The sequence below is a fragment of the Nycticebus coucang genome, chromosome X, assembly GCF_027406575.1.
Source record: "Nycticebus coucang isolate mNycCou1 chromosome X, mNycCou1.pri, whole genome shotgun sequence".
Classification (NCBI taxonomy): Eukaryota; Metazoa; Chordata; class Mammalia; order Primates; family Lorisidae; genus Nycticebus; species Nycticebus coucang.
In genome coordinates, this window is record NC_069804.1 from 107,672,972 (window position 1) to 107,682,608 (window position 9,637).

Consider the following 9,637-nt stretch of genomic DNA (forward strand, 5'->3'; position numbering starts at 1 on the left):
GGTATTGGCACAAAAACGGAGAAGTAGATATCTGGAACAGAATAGAGAACCAAGAGATGAATCCAGCTACTTACCGCTATTTGATTTTTGACAAGCCAATTAAAAACATTCAGTGGGGAAAAGATTCCCTATTTAACAAATGGTGCTGGGTGAACTGGCTGGCAACCTGCAGAAGACTGAAATTGGACCCACACCTTTCACCATTAACTAAGATAGACTCTCATTGGATTAAAGATTTAAACTTAAGACATGAAATTATAAAAATACTAGAGGAGAATGCAGGGAAAACCCTTGAAGAAATTGGTCTGGGTGAGTATTTCATGAGGAGAACCCCCCGGGCAATTGAAGCAGCTTCAAAAATACACTACTGGGACTTGATCAAACTAAAAAGCTTCTGCACAGCTAAGAACACAGTAAGCAGAGCAAGCAGACAGCCCTCAGAATGGGAGAAGATATTTGCAGGTTATATTTCTGACAAAGGTTTAATAACCAGAATCCACAGAGAACTCAAACGCATCAGCAAGAAAAAAACAAGGGATCCCATCGCAGGCTGGGTAAGGGATTTGAAGAGAACCTTCTCTGAAGAAGACAGGCGCACGGCCTTCAGACATATGAACAAATGCTCATCATCTTTAATCATCAGAGAAATGCAAATCAAAACTACTTTGAGATATCTTCTAACTCCAACGAGACTAGCCTATATCACAAAATCTCAAGACCAGAGATGTTGGCGTGGATGCGGAGAAAAGGGAACACTTCTGCACTGCTGGTGGGAATGCAAATTAATACATTCCTTTTGGAAAGATATATGGAGAACACTCAGAGATCTAAAAATAGATCTGCCATTCAATCCTGTAATTCCTCTGCTGGGCATATACCAAGAAGACCAAAATCACAACATAACAAAGATATTTGTACCAGAATGTTTATTGCAGCCCAATTCATAATAGCTAAGTCATGGAAAAAGCCCAAGTGCCCATCGATCCACGAATGGATTAATAAATTGTGGTATATGTAACCATGGAATACTATGCAGCCTTAAAGAAAGATGGAGACTTCACCTCTTTCATGTTTACATGGATGGAGCTGGAACATATCCTTCTTAGTAAAGTATCCCAAGAATGGAAGAAAAAATACCCAATGTACACAGCCCTACTATGAAACTAATTTGGGACTCTCACATTAAAGCTATAACCCAGCTACAACTTAACAATAGGGGGAAGTGGGAAAGGGGGGGTGTGTAGAGGGAGGGGAATCGGTGGGATCACACCTGTGGTGCATATTACAGGGGTATTTGCGAAACTTGGTAAATGTAGAATGTAAATGTTTTGGCATAGTAACTGAGATAACGCCGTAAAGGCTATGTTAACCACTGTGATAAAAATGTGTCAAATGGTTTATGAAGTGAATGTATGATGCCCCATAATCATATCATTGTATACAGTTATGATTTAATAAAAAAATAAAAATAAAAAAAAATAAAAATGAAAAAATAAAGAAATTTAAATTGGTGGATCTGCAGAATTTATACAGTATCTATAGTCTCACCGTCATTTATGCTATTGTCTGAAATTTTGAGCTGAGACATGTGTATATTCCTTAAGAAAAACAAGGTCACTGTTTAAAGAATGTCAATGAGGACTATATTCAGCATATCAAAAGAATAAAATATCAAAGAGAAAACATGAAGTTTTATGAAAAGCATTTTCCTGTGTCTGGAGATGATTGAGTTGATTATCACACACACAAAAAAATGTTGTGTGCAACATTTTTAAAACATGAAGCTTTAAAAATTCAAGGGAAAAACTAAAGGATTCTAGGAATAGTGGATTCACTTACAGATTATTTTGAGAAAGAATCAATAATCACAGTTTAAAACTAGAAAAATGCAGAACTCCCTTTGTTTAAGGTCAACATAATATTAATAAAAACACCAGATAAGAGTGGTGTCTATTATTCTCTATATTATAAAACTAGTTAATGTGTGTTGCCTGTGGCTCAGTGAGTAGGGTGCTGGCCCCATATACTGAGGGTGGTGGGTTTAAACCCAGCCCGGCCAAACTCCAACCAAAAATAGCTGGGCATTGTGGCGGGTGCCTGTAGTGCCAGCTACTTGGGAGGCTGAGGCAAGAGAATTGCCTAAGCCCAAAAGGTGGAGGTTACTGTGAGCTGAGATGCCACAGCACTCTACCGATGGTGACAAAGTGAGACTCTGTCTCTTTAACAAAAAAACAAACAAAACTATTTGAGGGTGGTGCCTGTGGCTCAAAGGGGTGGGGTGCCAGCCCCATATGCTGGAGGTGACGGGTTCAAACCCCACCCTGGCCAAAAACTGCAAAAAAAAAAAAAAAAAAAAACTTAGTTGAATCCAATGACCCCTTGTAACATATCATCATATCATTAAGATGCAACATTTCTAGGAAAAATGAATAAATACTAAGTATGTTTGTGTATTTCTTGCTACTAGGCTGATTTCATAATTTCATCTGTAATATCTAAATATGCTTTTATTAGATCCTTTTATGTTTTGTTAAATTAAAAGGAAATGAGCGAAATGTCAAGACCCACCCTCTTTTCTTTATCTTACGATGGTAAAATGTTTTATAAGTTTTTATAGGTTTAAAGCACTGCAATATTCCTCATCTCAGTTAATCCTAACAATGTCAATAGAGATAAGACCAATATTATTTTGTTCATTTTGCAAATGAAGAAGCAGCAGACTGAGGAGACTTGTGGCAAAGAGGAATCCGAACTTAGTTTCCTGGCACGTAGTGGGCTGGATTTTGTCTGTGGTTTATATAAACAGCAGTAACCAATGTTTTTGCTGACTATTCTTTCTGGTGTCCTAGTCCTTCATTTAAGTTATATTTTTCCTTTTCTAAAAGTCTACCACTTAAACGTTTTATGAAGACCTTGCCTTTATTTACTACCTACTAATAGACTAGGACGGCTGGTATAAGCTCCCAGCTTGGGACCACTTCCACTACAGAAGGTCAGGTCTAGTGTTCTTTCATTTGATAAAGCACTGGTATGGATATTTTCTGAGTTAAACCTCCCTGTTTAAAATGTCAGCACATTGAGTTTCTAGTCTGTCTGACAGAATAGCAATACTGACTACAAGTTGTTAAAATAAATTATCAAAGCCAAAAAGTAAAGAATAATCAAACCAATACACACAAAAGACCTAGAAACAAGGATTACGCTATTTCTTTTGTATGTCTAAACTAATAATTTATCTGTTAATAAGGGTGAGACAGTCTAGACTTAAATTTGTTCACCTTCTCCAATGTCCATTCCCTGTTTTCCAACAATTCACTTTAAGAGCTACTGGTAGGCATTAGAATGACAGGATTAAGAGCTGTGTGGGGATTGGCATAACAGAATTGGATAGCTCTGTTTGATGTTTTAAAAAATATTTCTAAAAACTCTTCCCCAAATCTTAAGCATTAAAATTCTTATTCCTTATTCAAGTACTTACCTCTAGAAAACCTCTCCTTTGTTTAATTTTTAAATATTATTTGGAGAGAATAGAAATTCCTTTTTTAAGCTTTTTTTTTTAATTAAGTCTTTTGTACATAGATCGTAAATACATTTATGCCATTTTCAGTGTGTTGATTATTTGTACAAATTGGATTGCTTCCTACGGGGTAAAGGAATAGCCATGACAGAACAAAATCGAATCTTCATATCCATGTTAGATTAAGCAAGTGTGCGTATATATGCATATGTACACCCATAGTCCTTAAACTGATATTGTATGTATGAAGATAGGGTTTAAACCCTTGCAAAATATTAAGAAGCAAACCATCTCTGCAATGGGTTAAAAGCCTTGCAAAATATTAAGAAACAAATCATCTCTGCAATTACTGGAAGAGACTTCCAATTCATCAAGTACTACTTAATTACTTTAAAGCTTCAACTTAAAAACAAATGCAGCAGAATCATGGCATTGAGAGTTTTTTAAAATCAAGTGTGGGGAGTGCTTGCTTTGGCAGCACATGTATGAAAATTGGAATGATACAGAGAAGATTAGCATGGTCTCTGCACAAGGATGACATGTAAATACATGAGGCGTTCCATATTAAAAAAAAAAAAGGAAATTGTGGGGAAAACACTTGAAGATATCAGCCTGGGGAAAGACTTAATGAGGAAGATTTTCATGACAATTGCAACAACAACAAAATAAACAAATGGGACTTAAATAAACTAAAAATATTCTGTACAGCTAAGGAGATAACAACCAAAGCAAATAGACAATCTACACTCTTTTTCCTGATTAGGTTGGCCAGAGGTTTATCTATTTTATTGACCTTTTCAAAAAACCAGCTTTTTGATTTATTGATCTGTTGTATTATTCTTTTGTTTTCAATTTCATTTAATTCTGCTCTAATTTTGGTTATTTCTTTTCTTCTACTGGGTTTGGGGTTGGAATGTTCTTCCTTTTCCAGTTGCGTGAGATGTCCAATTAAGTTGTTAACTTCCTCTCTTTCCGTTCTCTTGAGGAAGGCTTGCAGTGCTATAAATTTCCCTCTTAGAACTGCCTTTGCAGTGTCCCATAGGTTCTGATAGTTTGTGTCTTCATTGTCATTTTGTTCCAAAAAATTGGTGATTTCTTTCTTAATCTCATCTCTGACCCAGCTATCATTCAGCATAAGGTTATTTAACTTCCATGTTTTTGTATGAGTATGCAGATTCCTGTTGTTACTCAATTCAAGTTTTATTCCATGATGGTCCGAGAAGATGCATGGAATAATTTCTATTCCTTTAAATTTACTGAGGTTAGACTTGTGACCTAAAATGTGATCAATTTTGGAGTAAGTTCCGTGGGCTGATGAGAAGTATGTGTATTCAGTTTTGTTGGGATGAAATGTTCTGTAGATGTCTGCTAAATCTAAATATTGGATGGTTAGGTTTAAATCTAAGGTTTCTTTGCTCAGCTTCTTTCTGGAGGATCGATCCAACACTGCCAAGGGAGTGTTGAAATCTCCAACGATTATGGAGCTGGAGGAAATCAAGTTACTCATGTCTGTTAGAGTTTCTCTTATAAATTGAGGTGCATTCTGGTTGGGTGCATAGATATTAATAATTGAGATCTCGTCATATTGAGTATTACCCTTAACAAATATGAAGTGACCATTCTTGTCCTTCCTTACTTTTGATGGTTTAAAGCCTATTGTATCTGCAAATAAAATTGCAACACCTGCTTTTTTCTGATTACCATTTGCCTGAAATATGGATGACCATCCTTTCACCCTGAGTCTGTATTTGTCTTTTAAGTTGAGATGTGACTCTTGTATGCAACAAATATCTGGCTTGAGTTTTTGTATCCAGTCAGCTAACCTATGCCTCTTTAGAGGACAGTTTAAGCCATTCACATTGATGGAGAGTATTGATAAGTCTGGTGGAATTTTGGGTATCGAGTTTTTCAAAGGTCCAGTGGACATTTTTAATCCTTTCGCCAGTGTGGAATTTGGAGTTTGATCCGAAGTTTCTGAGTGAGTTTACTTTTGTGGTATAGGATTGGGTTGGTCATTGTGGATAATAGGTCTGAGAACATCCTGAAGAGCTGGTTTACTTATGGCAAATTTTTTCAACATATGAATGTTGTTGAAGTATTTAATTTCTCCATCATAGATGAAACTCAGTTTAGCTGGATACAAGATCCTGGGTTGAAAGTTTTTTTGCTTTAGGAGATTAAAAGTTGATGACCAGCCTCTTCTTGCTTGAAAAGTTTCAGCAGAGAGATCTGCAGTTATTCTAATATTCTTACCTTTGTAAGTTATAGTTTTCTTTCGCCGGGCTGCTTTGAGAATCTTCTCTTTCATGTTAACTTTAGTGAAGCTAATTATGATATGTCTGGGAGATGGCTTATTGGGGTTGAATCATGCTGGGGTTCTGAAGCTGTCTGCTATCTGAATTTCAGATTCTCTAGGCATGTCTGGAAAATTTTCTTTCATAATTTCATGTAGAAGGGTCTCTGTGCCCTTGGCTGCCACTTCATCATTCTCCGAAATTCCTATAACCCTTATGTTGTGTTTTTTCGAATTATCTGAGAGTTCTCTGAGTGAGTGATCCGTTTTTGCTCTCCATTTCTCTTCCTCTTTGAGAGATTGGGAGCGTTCGAAGACTTTATCTTCAATGTCAGAACAATGGGAAAGGATATTTGCATATTTTGAATTAGACAAAATCTTGATTAATAGGATGTTTAGAGAACTCAAATTAATCAAGATAAAAAGAGCCAGTAATCCCTTAGATCACTGGGAAAGAGAGAAGAATAGAAACTTCTCTAAAGAAGACAGACAAATGGCTAACAAACATATGCAAAAATGCTCATTGTCTCTAATTGTCAGATAAATGCAGATCAAACCACCCTGACATGCCATCTAACCCCAGCAAGAATGGTCTACATCACAAAATCTCAAAACTGCAGATGCTGGCATGGATATGGAGAAAAGGGAACATTTTTACACTGCTGGTGGGACTGGAAGCTAACACAACCTTTTTTGGAAGGAAGTATGGAGAACCCTCAAAGAACTCAAGCTAGACCTCCCATTTGATTCTGCAATCCCATTACTGAGCATCTACCCAGAAGAAAAAATAAATTTTTTTATGATAAGGACACTTGCACTGGACTGTTTATTGCAGCTCAATTTATCATCACCAAAATACGGTAACACCCTAAATGCCCACCAACCCAGGATTGAATTAACAAGCTTCAGTATATGTATACCATGGAATACTCTTTAGCCACTTAAAAAGATGTCCATTACTGAGCATCTACCCAGAAGAAAAAATAAATCCTTTTATGATAAGGACACTTGCACTGGACTGTTTATTGCAGCTCAATTTATCATCACCAAAATACGGTAACACCCTAAATGCCCACCAACCCAGGATTGAATTAACAAGCTTCAGTATATGTATACCATGGAATACTCTTTAGCCACTTAAAAAGATGTCCATTACTGAGCATCTACCCAGAAGAAAAAATAAATCCTTTTATGATAAGGACACTTGCACTGGACTGTTTATTGCAGCTCCATTTATCATCACCAAAATGCGGTAACAGCCTAAATGCCCACCAACCCAGGATTGGATTAACAAGCTTCAGTATATGTATACCATGGAATACTATTTAGCCACTTAAAAAGATGGAGACGTTAGATCTTTTGTATTATCCTGGATGGAAGTGGAACACAGTATTCTTAGTAAAGCATCACAAGAATGGAGAAACAAGACTCCTATGTACTCAATCCTGATATGAGAACAATTAATCACTTAGTACATGGGAGGGGTGGGAGAAAGGGAGAACAGGAAGAGGGAAGCAGGGAAGTGTTGGGGGGTCATGGTGTATTGCACAGCTTTTGGAGGTGGGACACAATTATAAGTGGCTCTTTGTCTAACAAATTCAATCAATGTAACCAGGTTGCTTGTACCCTCAATGAATCCCCAATAGAAAAAAAAAACTATATATATAGTTCATATTTCTGTTCTCATAAACAGAAATATGAAATATTTCATAGTAAATTATTACTATTACTTATCATCATAATTTTTTTTTGCTTTCTCACCTATGTCACCTACTTGTAGTCCTTTGTTCATTTGGTGTTTTTTTTTTTTTCTTATGGCAAAGCCATACCAGAACAAAAACATAAATATCCCGAAGTACACATAATCAGGTCCAGAGATAGCTTTTGTTGATATTTTTTTGATTTCCTTCTATAAATCACTGCTGTTCCAATTGTCCAGAAAAAAATCCCTATGGTACTGAGGAGTTTAATCTCTATCTCTAGTTTATTACAAAAATGAAACCAGTGATCTATGGTTAAATTTCTACTTTTCATTAACTATTTCTAGAGGTTTATGAAGTTTCTCTCATTAATATATTTAGTTGTCAAAAAATAAGAGACAATTGCCAAGGTAGATTAATGACAATTATAACAAGGTTGAAAGGCAAATATCAATGATAATAAAAATTATTAGTAAATGTTATAAGTAAATGTTATTAAAATATGTATTTTATACAATTATATATTAATAAATATTATAAAACCATGTACATAGAGCTTACTAGTCTCTAGCTGCACTTCTAAGTGCTTCTCATATTTAATTTTTTATCTTCATGACAACTCTCTCTCTCTTCCTCCCCCTGCACTCAGTATAAAAAACAAGTCCCCAACTATTCTCTGTGCAGCCACCATCTTTGCCCAGGTGGATCTCAGTCCCTTTTTATTAAACTTGACCTGAACCTCTCCTGGTCTCCTCTCTGGTACACCACCAAACCCCTTTCACAACTATCATATGCCATTTGACCACATACCTTACTGGGAGGCCCTTCAAGTCACACCAGGGAGTACCCCGGAAAAAGGATTTCAATTGACACACTCTTTCCAGGCAGAGGGGACAACCAGGGTGAAGTAAAGGGTACAAGCCACATTGAAGTATTCGGAGTTTATTGAAAGACATAAAAAAGCTCTACAAAGTTAAGACAAGACTTAACAGTAGGGGGGGCAGGGCAGAAACAGCTTACCACTCCCTACTCAAATATTTACTTCTTATATGCCTGAAGTGAGCTTTTTTTAGTTTGGTATTCTTTCTTTTTTTTTTTTTTAATGAACATAGCTAAATATTTAATATCATCTAAAGCCAAATGAGCCTTGTATTAATCTTTAAAATTACATCGACAGTAATTTGTATTTGTTCCTAATTCTTTTTTTTATTAAATCATAAACACATGGATCAGGTATACATTAATGCATTTAAGGGGTACAATGTGCTGATTTCACATAGAATTAGGAACACTTGCATCACACTGCTTACTATATACTTCATCTCGTTTACTTAATTATTGTGTTAAGACATCTATACTCTATACTAATAGATCTGACATGTACCCTTGCATTATGCACCACAGGTGTGATCCCACCATTCACTCTCCCTCGATCTGACCTGCCCCTCCTCTTGCCTCTCCTCTCCTTCTTCGTTTATCTTGGGCCATAGTTGTGATCTATTCTTCACATGAAAATGTGAGTGACTGTAAATTGGTTTCATAATAGTACTGAGTACATTGAATATTTTTTCTTCCATTTTGGAGATACTTTACTAAGTAGGATATATTCCATTTCCATCCATGTAAACATAAAAGAGGTAAAGTCTCCATCTTTTTTTGAGGCTGCATAATATTCCGTGGTATACATATACCACAATTTATTAATCCATTCATGGGCCAATGGGCACTTGGGCTTCTTCAATTTCTTGGCTATTATGAATTGAGCTGCAATGAACAATTTGGTGCAAATATCTTTCTTGTCAAGTGATTTTTGGTCTTTTGGATATACATTTAGTAGAAGAATTGCAGGATCAAATGGCAGGTCTGCTTTTAGATCCCTGAGTATTCTCCATACTTCTTTCCAAAATAGATGTATTAGCTTGCACTCCCACCAGCAGTGCAGCAGTGTTCCCTTTTCTCCAAATCCATGCCAACATCTGTAGTTTTGGGATTTTGTTATGTGAGCCACTCTTCCTGGAGTTAGATGATATCTCAAGGTGTTTTTTGATTTTCATTTCTCTGATGATTAAAGATTATGAGCCAGCACCATAATAGTTGGAGATAGAGATATTAACACCCCTTTGGCAG

General features: G+C 36.2%; 1 non-coding gene across 1 annotated transcript; it reads left to right on the top strand.

Annotated features, from left to right (window-relative positions):
* Positions 1-3,979: 3,979 nt before the first annotated feature.
* LOC128578705 (U6 spliceosomal RNA) lies at positions 3,980-4,086 on the top strand. The gene has a single exon (XR_008377845.1). It is a non-coding gene; the product is annotated as a U6 spliceosomal RNA (small nuclear RNA).
* The last annotated feature ends 5,551 nt before the right edge of the window (positions 4,087-9,637 follow it).